Here is an 11746-nt window from a genome sequence, read left to right as displayed (position 1 = left end):
AGCTAAAGGGTCACAGTCACACTCTGTCTCATCCTGTTTTACTTCATGTCCAACTCTTAGCATTCTGCTATTCGCTCATCGACTGATCGATTACCCTGTTCACTGTCAGTTTGCCTCGCTGGGCTGGGGGCGATCTGTGAGGGTGGAAACCAAGGCCATCTTGTTCATTCATGGGTCCCTTACCTCCACCAATTCCTCCCAGACCCCTTCTCAGGCTGAGTCGGGGCCCTGCCTAGTCTGGACTGTCACTGTCTGGGGGTGGGTCTGTCTCCCCCACTGGACTGTCAACCCCATGAGGGCGATGCTCAGGGCTCACTCCAGCGCAGCCCAGCACTAGATAAATTCTTGAGGTTAATAAATACTTGTGCCTTAATGAAGGCTGCCACGTGTCAGGCTCCAGCCAGGCAATGCCAGGGACAGAGATGAAGCAGCCCAGTAAGATCCTCTGGGAGCCCGAGGGCCGGCAGGGAAATGTGGTTACACAATACGGATGACAAGCAGCAAGAGAACGCCGCAGAGGGAGGCACCAAGCCCATCGAGTGACCAGTGGGGCAGTCACTCATTGCACGCTGTGACCAAAGACTGAGTTGATGTCCGTGTGGGTCTGGCACATTCTGTTGGCCTGGCACTGACCACCAGGCAGAAACCGGGTTCGAATCTCCATTCTGCCACGTCCTGTGGGGTGTGGAATCGCCAGCCCTCTCTGAACCTCTATTTCTTCACCTGTAACAAAAGGGTGATTGTACTTTGTGGGGTGTCCTTGGGATTAAATGAGGTTGAAAGCCTTGGTGTTGTCCCTGACTCCTCTTTTTCTCTCATCCCAGGTTTGATTAGGTAGTAAACACTGTTGGCTTTTTTTTCTGACTGATCAACATGTGGGATCTTAGTTCCCCGAGCAGGGATTGAACCCGCACACCCCCACGTTGGAAGCATGGCATCTTCACCATTGGACCACCAGGGAAATCCCCTGGCTTTGACTTTTAAAATCTATCTAGAATTCGTTTTTTCCCTTCCACCTACAAGACTCCCACCCTTGTCCTGTCACCTTGCCCCCTGGTCTCCCCCACTTCCCCACCCCCACTGTCCCCACTCCATAGTCTGTTCCCTACATACATTCCTATGGTCACTGGAGTTGGGGAGCCAGAGCTCTCCCCATAGCCCACCCCAATCAGCTTACTGCCTTCACCTCCCTGTGCTCATCTCCCACCACTTGCCCCTTGCCACTCTGCTCCAGCCCCGTGCGTGTATGCATGCTAAGTCCCTTCAGTCGTGTCTGACTCTGCAACGCTATGGGCCATAGCCCTCCAGACTCTTCTGTCCATGGGATTCTCTGGCAAGAATACTAGAGTGGGTTGCCATGCCCTCCTCCAGGGGATCTTGCTGACCCAGGGATCAAACCCGTATCCCTTCTGTCTCCTGAAGTGGTAGGCGAGTTCTTTATCACTAGCGCTGCCTGGGAGGCTGGCCTCGAATAGATCAGGTCACCCTCTCACATTTGCAGGGCTTGTTCCTCTCCCTGGGAGGCTGCCCCCAGGGATCTGCCTGGCTCCATCCCTGCCCTCCTTCAGGTCTCTTCTCTAATCTCACCCTTTTGGTCCCTCTTGGACCGCCTTGTCAAAACCAGCATCCTCAGCCCCCTCCTCCCATCCCCTTTCCCTGCTTTCTTTTCTTTCTTTTTTGGCCACACCATGCAACTTGCAAGATCTCAGTTCCCTGACTAGGAACTGAACCCAGGCCATAGCAGTGAAAACCTGAAATCCTAACCACTAGGCCAGCAGAGAACTCTCCCTACTTTATTTTCCTTCAGAGCACTCGGACACTGACCTATATGGATAGATGTTTAATCATTTATTCTTTTTTTAAATATCTGTTTATCTATTTTTCTGTTCTGGGTCTTAGTTGTGGTATGTGTATCTAGTTCCCTGACCAGGAATCAAACCCAGGCCTCCTGCATTGGGAGAGCAGTCTTAGCCAGATCACCAAGTAAGTCCCTAACCATTTAACCTTTACCTCCTCCTTCAGAATGTGAGCTTCCAGGGTGCAGGGTTTTCTGCTGGTTCTGTTTACCCCTGCAGCCCCAGGACGTGATTCACAGTAGTTGCTCAACAAACATTGGTTGAAGGAAGGAAGGAAGGCAGGAAAAATACAGGTAAATTTCAATCACGGCACCTGATGCTGAGGGAGCAGGTGAATGACAGAAATGATAGTGATTTCGGTGAATTAGATAAAGTTGCTCAGCCCTAGGGGCTGCCACGGCTGGGTACGTAGGACACAAGGCATGCACGGCTCATTGCAACACTGTGACATGTGACCCACACAGGAAGTGACAGGTTGCAAGCCGGAGACCCTGAGGCTTCAAGCCTTGCAAAGCTTGAGCAAGGCTCAAGTTACACAGATGCCTGCCTGGCAGGTGGGGGCAGGGAGGGAGGTGTAGGGAGGTTGAATGGGAAGGGGGCTGTGAGTGCTCCCAAAAAGGACATCAGGGCCTGGAAAGCTCCTGGGATGTCTGGTTGTGGGGCGGGGTGGGGGGGGGGCACTATGGAGAGATTAGAAGGAGGAAGCTGCAGGTCTCTAGATTCAGTCATTGACAAATATTTTAATTAATAAAGTCCTGCATTGCTTAAATCAGCCAGACATGGTTTCTGTGGATTGCAAGAACCACGCGAGACTTCTCTGGTGGTTCAATAGTAAGGACTCCACACTTTCAATGCAGAGGGCGGGAGTTCAGTCCCTGGGCAGGGAAGTTCCACATGCCACATGGCATAGCCAAAAAAACAAGAACAAAAACAAAAAACAACTATGCACCTACTATGATCACATGCTGGAGACATGGTGGTGGCCCTTGTGAAGCCTGACTTCTACTGGAGGGAGGGGTGTAGAGAAGAAATCATGAAAACCAAAATGGCATCACAGGACAGTTCCAGATGGTGATCAGCACTGTGAAGAAAATACACTGAAATTAACATGTGGGAATGGAAAGAGTGCTTTCGATGTGGTATCCAGGGAAGGCCTCTCTGAAGAGGTGACATTTGAGCCAGAGGACAGGGAGTCGGTCAAAGTAAAGACCTGGAAGAGTGATCCAGGCAGAGGGCCCAGCAGGTGCAAAGGCCCTGAGGCAGGACTGAACCTGTGTGTTTGAGAAACAGCCACGAGTTTTTTAATAATTAAATGTATTTATTTTTAATTGGAGGATAATTGTTCTACAATATCATGTTAGTTTCTGCCAAACATCAACATGAATCAGCCATAGGTCTCCTCCCATCACGATGAGTTTTGACAGATGTGTATTCCCGTGAAACCACCATCAAAATCAAGAATCAGAACATTTCTGCACCCCAAAGCGTCCCCCATAACTGCAGTTAATGCTTCCCTGTCTCTCTCAGCTTCAGGCAGCAACTCATCTGCTCTTTGTCACTATAGATTTGCTTTTCCTGGAATGCTCTGAGTGGAACTGTACACAGTTGGCTACAGTCCTGCATCCTTCAACTCAACCAACCACGGATGGAAAATATCCAGAAAAAAAATTCCAGAAAGTTCCAAAAAGCAAACCTCGAATTTGCTGGATCCTGGCAGCTATTTCCATAGCATTTACAACTATTTACATAGTATTTACACTGTATTAGTTACTACAAGTAATCCAGGGATGATTTAAAGTAAAACATACCAGGGGACTACCCTAGTGGTCCAGTGGCTAAGACTCCACTCTCCCAATGCAGGAGGCCCAGCTTCAAACCCTGGTTGGGGGACTAGATCCCATATGCCACAACCAAGACGCAATACAGCCTAAATATAGTTTCCCAGATGGCTCAGTGGTAAAGAATCCCCCAGCAATGCAGGAGACACAGTTTCGATCCCTGGGTCAGGAAGATGCCCTGGAGGAGGAAATGGCAAGCCATTCCAGTATTCTTGCCTGGGAAATCCCATGGACAGAGGAGTCTGGTGGGCCTCAGTCCACAGGGTCATGCTGCTGCTGCTACTAAGTTGCTTCAGTCGTGTCCGACTCTGCGGCCCCATAGATGGCAGCCCACCAGGCTCCGCTATCCCTGGGATTCTCCAGTCAAGAACACTGGAGTGGGTTACCATTTCTTTGTCCAATGCATGAAAGTGAAAAGTGAAAGTGAAGTTGCTCAGTTGCGTCTGACTCTTCGAGAGCTCATGGACTGCAGCCTACCAGGCTCCTCCATCCATGGGATTTTCCAGGCAAGAGGACTGGAGTGGGTTGCCATTGCCTTCTCCCCATAGGGTCATAAAGAGTTCTAAATAGAATTTTTAAAATAAGGTATACATACAGGAGAGTGTATGTAGGTTATAATGCGAATACTACACTGTTTTATACAAGGGACTTGAACATCTGTCGGGATCCCCAGGGGTCCTGGAATCAATCCTCCATGGGTCTGGAGAGAGGACTGTAGTATCTTTTGAGGCTGGCTGTTTTCACCCAGACTAATACATTTGCAGTTCGTCCAAGCTGTCCTCCTTATCACGAATTCCTTCCTTTTCGTTGCTGAACCACCCAGTACATCTATGTTCTATGGAATGAATGTATTGCAGCGTGTTTATCTGTTTACCAGTTGATGGATGTTTGGGATTGTTCCCAGTTCAGGGTGATGATGAAAACGGCTCTGAACATTCCTGCACAAGTCATTGTGCGAATACATGTTTTCACTTCTTTTGATAAACACCTAGAGTGGGGTCACGGGGACCTGTGTCTTTTGCCATCTTTCATGGCTGTCTACGTGCAACCTGTGACATATTTTGAGTTCTACTCAGCATCTTATTTTATGTTTATTATTTGATTGTTCATGGGTTTATTTTCTATTTCTCAAGCATTTGTTCTCTGAAAAAGAAAAAAAATGGTTAGGAGCCTAGATCCTGCAGCCAGGCTGCCTGTGTGACTTTGGAGAAGTTACTTAACCTCTCTGTGCTTCACTTTGCACACTTGTAGAAAGAAAATAGCAATAGTGCATAGGGCTGTTGTAGGGATTAAATGAAGTAGTATATGTGAAGGGCTTAGCACAGGGCCCCTGGTAGCTCAGAGGTTAAAGTGTCTGCCTGGAATGCAGGAGATCCGGATTCGATCCCTGGGTCGGGAAGATCCCCTGGAGAAGGAAATGGTAACCCACTCCAGTACTCTTGCCTGGAGAATCCCATGGAGGGAGAAGCCTGGTGGGCTATAGTCCATGGAGTCGCAAAGAGTTGGAGCCTGGTAGGCTACAGTCCATGGGGTCCCAAAGAGTTGGACACGACTGAGTGACTTCACTTTCACTTTCTTTAGCACAGGGCCAGCTACACAGATAATTCTCCATACGTGTTTTCAGTTATCATTATGCTTGGCACGCAGAAGGCAATGAATGTATTTACTGAATGAATTTGAGCCGTCTTTAAGAGCATCAGCTTTGAAGTCAGACTTCCTGTCTAAAATTCCACCAAAGCTGCTTACAAGTGAGGGGACTTTGTCCCACTTCCTACCCTACCTCCATGTCTCAGTTTCCTAAGTCTGTTAACAGGGGCTAAGGATCCCATCCTACAGATATGTGGTGAGGTTTAGAGAAGATGATAAAGAGTCTACAGGGCATCTGGCATAGCAAGCAGTGAAAAAAAACTAGAAGCAACTTAAATGTGCAAGAATAGGGGAATTGTTCAGTACAGATCAACAATTAACAAACAATAGTGAGGGACTTCCCTGGTGGTTTAATCGCTAAGAATCTGAGCTCCCAATGCAGGGGACTCAGGTTCAATCCTTGGCCAAGGAACTAGATCGCCCATGCCACAACTGAGAGTTCACAGGCTCTAAGATTTTGTTGTTGCTAAGTCACTTCAGTCGTGTCTGACTCTGTGCGACCCCATAGACAGCAGCCCACCAGGCTCCCCTGTCCCTGGTATTCTCCAGGCAAGAACACTGAAGTGGGTTGCCATTTCCTTCTCCAATGCATGAAAGTGAAAAGTGAAAGTGAAGTCGTTCCGTCGTGTCTGACCCTCAGCGACCCCATGGACTGCAGCCCACCAGGCTCCTCCGCCCATGGGATTTTCCAGGCAAGAGTACTGGAGTAGGGTGCCATCGCCTTCTCCGGCATCCCACACGCAGGTGCAGTCAAATACATAAATAAATATTGTTAAAATGGTGATTAAAAAATTCCTTTTTTAACCTCAGTGAAAGTTGCTCAGTCATGCCTGACTCTTTGCGACCCCGTGGACTATACAGTCCATGGAATTTTCCAGGCCAGAATGCAGGAGTGGATAGCCATTCCCTTCTCCAGGGGATCGTCCCAACCCAGGGATTAAACCCAGGTCTCCCGCATTGAAGGCAGATTCTTTACCAGCTGAGCCACAAGGGAAGCCCAGTAAGACTGGAGTGGGTAGCCTATCCCTTCTCCAGGGGATCTTCCCGACTCAAAAATTGAGCCGGGGTCTTCCGCATAGCAGGTGGATTCTTTACCAGCTGAGCTACCAGGGAGACAGCACGGCTTTCAACCTCATGGCTTGTGGTATCTTAGTTCCCCAACCAGGGATTGAACCTGCACCCTTGTCAGTGAAAGCACGGAGTCCTAATGACTCCACGGCCAGGGAATTCCCCCCAAATTCTTTCTAAAATAACACTGGAGATGAATATCTTCACCTATACTCCTTTGTGTATATATTTTCCTTTAATAATTCCTAGAATTAAAATTGCTGTTTGTCGTTGTGTAGTCACTAAGTTGTGTCTGACTCTTTTGTGACCCTGTGGACTGTAGCCTACCAGGCTCCTCTGTCCATGGGATTCTCCCGGCAAGAACACTGGAGTGGGTAGCCATTTCTTTCTCCAGGGGATCTTCCTGACCCAGGGACTGAACCTGTCTCCTGCATTAGCAGGCAGGTTCTTTACCACTTGTTAAGCCTCTGGATGAATATTGTCAAAACCTGTCCAGGATTATAGTCCTACATGTGGGATATAAGAGTGGTTGTTATCTTATATTCTCATCAGCACTGATTATAATAGTAAATAAATATTTTTGTGAGAGACCAAAAAAGATCTTTTGTTAAGAGTCTGATATCCATTTTATTAATTTATTGTTCACCAATTCTGTTTTTCCTTATTGTCTGTATTTTCAAATTTTTGTTCACATTCTTTGCTTACTTTTCTGTTGTATACTCACCTTTCTTATTGATTTGTAAATGCTCTTTACATATAAAGGGCAGAAAGCTTTGTTTGCCATCTATATATTGTCACTGATCTTTTTTTCTCTGATGTACTGAAATTTATCACTTTTATGAGGCCAAATCCGCTTCACTCTTCTCATCTGTTTTGATGTATTGGAGGGTCACGTCCTCACTAACCCCTCCAGGAAGTCCTGTACTGGAAGCTCTTTGGGATCAGATTCCCCCTCTGAGGGCACTGAAGTAGAGGAACCTAATTGCCCATCCTGGGGAAACCCTTGGGGTAGGTCAGCCACTGGGCTTGTTCCAGGGCTCTGTTTGCTAATGGGACCCCCAGCTAAGTTGTAAGAGGGCTTCCCCACATATGGGTTCTAGAACCTGACAGTCTTCAGTGTGGGCAGGCCATTAAAGAGGCAAAGGCTAGATAACTGAACAACTGAATCAGTTTGCTGTAAACCTGAAACTCACACAACATTATAAACCAACTATGCTGTGCTCTTCTGTTCTTAGTTGCTCAGTTGTGTCCGACTCTCTGCAACCCCGTGGACTGTAGCCCGCCAGACTCCTCTGTCCATGTGGATTCTCCAGGCAAGAATACTAGAGTGGGTTGCTGTGTCCTCCTCCAGGGGATCTTCCCAACCCAGGGATCGAACCTAGGTTTCCTGCATGGCAGGTGGATTCTTTACCATCTAACCACCAGGGAAGCCCAAACCAACTGTAGTCCATTACAAAATAAATTTTTTTAAAAAAGGCAAGGGTTGCACCTGGCCATCCTCCCATCACTGTGACCTGAATAAAGTGCCATCATCTCAGCTTCTAGACTCGGTTTGTTTTTTTTTTTTTTTGCTTGCAGGATCTTAGTTCCTCAACCAGGGATTAGATCGAACTTGGGCCCCGTGCACTAGAAGCATAGAGTCCTAACCACTGAATCGCCAGGGAATTTCCAATACTTGGTATTTTAAACATGGAGACCCAGTAAGGCATAAAGATTTCAAAAGAGCAGAAGAACAAGAATGTTTAATGCTGGTGAGGATACTTAAAGAGGGTATTCCCTCTGAGTGCTGGTGGAAGTGTGAATTGGTTGGAAAACTCAACCTTCAAAAAAACTAAGATCATGGCATCCAGTCCCATAGCTTCATGAAAAATAGATGAGGAAACAATGGAAACAGTGACAGACTTTATTTCCTTGTGCTCCAAAATCACTGTGGACGGTGACTGCAGCCATAAATTAAAAGATGCTTGCTCCTTGGAAGAAAAGCTATGGCAAAGCTAGACAGTGTATTAAAAAGTAGAAATATCACTTTGCCGACTTGCATAGTCAAGATTCGCATAGTCAAAGCTATAATTTTTCCAGTAGTTATGTACAGATGTGAGAGTTGGACCGTAAAGAAGGCTGAGCACCAAAGAATTCAGTTCAGTTGCTCAGTCATGCGACCCCATGGACTGCAGTGCGCCAGGCTTCCCTGTCTATCACCAACTCCCGGAGGTTGCTCAAACTCAGGTCCATTGAGTAGGTGATGCCATCCAACCATCTCATCCTCTGTTGTCCCCTTCTCCTCCTGCCTTCAATCTTTTCCAGCATCAGGGTCTTTTTCAATGGGTCAGTTGGCCAAAGTATTGGAGTTTCAGTGTCAGCATCAGTCCTTCCAATGAATATTCAGAACTGATCTCCTTCAGAATGGACTGGTTGGATCTCCTTGCAGTCCACGGAACTCTCAAGAGTCTTCTCCAACACCACAGTTCAGAAGCATCAGTTCGTCGGTGCTCAGCTTTCTTTATAGTCTAACTCACATCCATATGTGACTACTAGAAAAACCATAGCTTTGACTACATGGACTTTTTTTGGCAAAGTAATGTCTCTGCTTTTTAATATGCTGTCTGGATTGGTCATATCTTTTCTCCCAAGTAGCAAGTGTTTTTTTTAATTTCATGGCTGCAATCACCATCTGCAGTGATTCTGGGGCTCCCAAAAATAAAGTCTCTCACTGTTTCCATTGTTTCCTTATCTATTTGCCATGAAGTGATGGGACTGGATGCCATGATGTTTTTTGTATATTGTTTTAAGCCAACTTTTTCACTCTCCTCTTTCACTTTCATCAAGAGGCCAAAGATTTGATGCTTTCCAATTGTGTGTTGGAGATGACTCTTGAGAATCTCTTGGATAGCAAGGAGATCAAACCAGTCAGTCCTAATGGAAATCAGTCCTGAATATTCATTGGAAGGACTGATGTTGAAGCTGAAGCTCCAGTACTTTGGCCACCTGATGTGAAGAACCAACTCATTGAAAAAGACCCTGATGCTGGGAAAGATTGAAGGCAGGAGGAGAAGGGGACGACAGAGGATGAGATGGTTGGATGGCATTACCGACTCAATGGACATGAAGCTGAGCAAACTCTGGGAGGTGGCGAAGGACAGGGAAGCCTGGCACGCTGTAGTCCATGGGGTCACAAAGAATCGGACACGGCTGAGGGACTGAACTGAACCAAACTACAGCACAACTTGCAACGTGTGTCCCTGGCCATACGGAGGCAGCAGAGGGCAGTTAGCGAGAGCCTTGCCTGGGAGTTAAAGCTGGAGATGAGCCTGGTGTGTGATTTTGAGCAAATGAAGTTACTTCTCTAAGCCTCAGTTTCCTCCTCTGCAAAGCAGGGATAATCACAGTCCCTGCTGTTTAAATTACACAGCTTAGCACAGTGCATGGTGCATAGAAATGTTTGAGGCATGGGAACTGCTGCTATTATTATATCTTAAAGATGTACATTTCCTTTGACCCAACAGTTGCATTTGTGTTGATCTATTCAAAGGAAATAATTACAGATGTGTACAAATATTCAGCTACTTGAACTTGGGGGGGTTATTTATAATAGAAAAATATTTATCACAGTTTAAATGTTCAACGAGTGGTTCAAACGAATTAGAGTTCATTGACAGAATGGCATCTTATGCAGCCATTAAAACAAATGTTCTTGAAGAATATTAATGACATGGAAAGATACTAGTGGTATTTATAGTCTTGTTTTAAAAAGATACAAAATTATTTATAAATGTGTTTCTGATTCTGTTTTATTTTTTATTTTATCTTTTTTTTTTTTTTCTGATTCTGTTTTAAAAGGGAGGTGAATGTACAGGGCTTCCCAGGTGGTTCAATGGTAAAGAATCCACCTGCCAATGTAGGAGATGCAGGAGACAAGGGTTTGATCCCTGAGTCTGGAAGATCCCCTGGAGAAGGAAATGGCAACCCACTCACTCCAGTATTCTTGCCTGAAGAATCCCATGGACAAAGGAGCCTGGCAGGCTACAGTCCATAGGGTCGCAGAGTTGGACGTGACTGAGCACGCACACTGAAAGTACAGAGAAAAAAAGGAATTATGCATCACTCATTCACTGTTTTTGCAGATATTAATTAAATGCCTACTCTGTAAGACACTGTGCTGGGGCAAGGGATATGCACTAAACATTTAAGAGTACTTCTGCAAAGGTGGATTTACAACTCATCCAACCATCCATTCAGCCAATGGGCATGCACAGTGAACAAAACAAAACTCCATGCTCTCACGGAGAGACATGCCAGCAAGGCAGATGACCAAACCCCGATAACTACGACTAGCTAATTCTGTGTATTAGATAGTATGTTAGAGGGTGATCTGAGCAACAGAAAATAAAACCAGACAAGGTAAAGAGTTTAGGAGCATGAGAGGGGTGTTTGTTGCATTAGTCAGGGTGGGCTGGAACAGTTCTCCTGTTAAGGTGACATTTGAGTAAACCTTGAAGGAGAGAAGGGAGGAAGAAGCCATGAGGGTACCTGTGTTAAGTGTTAATGTGTTAGTCGCTCAGTCCTGTCCAACTCTTTGCAACCCCATAAAGTGTAGCCTGCCAGGCTCCTTGCTGCTGCTAAGTCACTTCAGTCCTGTCCGACTCTGTGTGACCCCATAGACAGCAGCCCATCAGGCTCCTCTGTCCCTGGGATTCTCCAGGCAAGAACACTGGAGTGGGTTGCCATTTCCTTTTCCAATGCATAAAAGTGAAAAGTGAAAGTGAAGTCGTTCAGTCATGCCCGACTCCTAGCGACCCCATGGACTGGAGCCCACCAGGCTCCTTAGTCCATGGAATTCTCCAGGAAAGAATACTGGAGTGGGTTGCCATTTCCTCCTCCCAGGGATCTTCCTGACCCAGGGATCGAACCCAGGTCTCCTTCATTGCAGGCAGATTCTTTACTGTCTCAGCCACCAGGCGATCCCAAATGAATATGGGATCTTCCCAATCCAGGGATCAAACCTATGTCTCTCACGTCTTCTGTGCTGGCAGGAAGGTTCTTTACCATCGATGCCACCTGGGAAGCCCCATCTGCACTGAGTGCTTACTAAATTCCAGGTACCAGCAAACACTTTGCATGCATTATCAGATTTATTTTCCCCATTTTGAAATGAAGGGTACCTGGGGGAAGTCTATTCCAGAAAAAAGGAATAATCAGTGTAATGACCTTGAAGTGGGACAGCACCTGAGTTTTTTGTGGGGAGGGGGAAGAGCAAACCCATTGACTGGGCTTCCCTGGTGGCTCAGACGACAAAGAAACTGCCTGCACCGCCCGAGACCCGGGTTCGATCGCTGGTTT

The sequence above is a fragment of the Bos indicus x Bos taurus genome, chromosome 18 (assembly GCF_003369695.1).
Source record: "Bos indicus x Bos taurus breed Angus x Brahman F1 hybrid chromosome 18, Bos_hybrid_MaternalHap_v2.0, whole genome shotgun sequence".
Lineage (NCBI taxonomy): Eukaryota > Metazoa > Chordata > Mammalia > Artiodactyla > Bovidae > Bos > Bos indicus x Bos taurus.
This window is presented reverse-complemented; position numbering follows the sequence as displayed.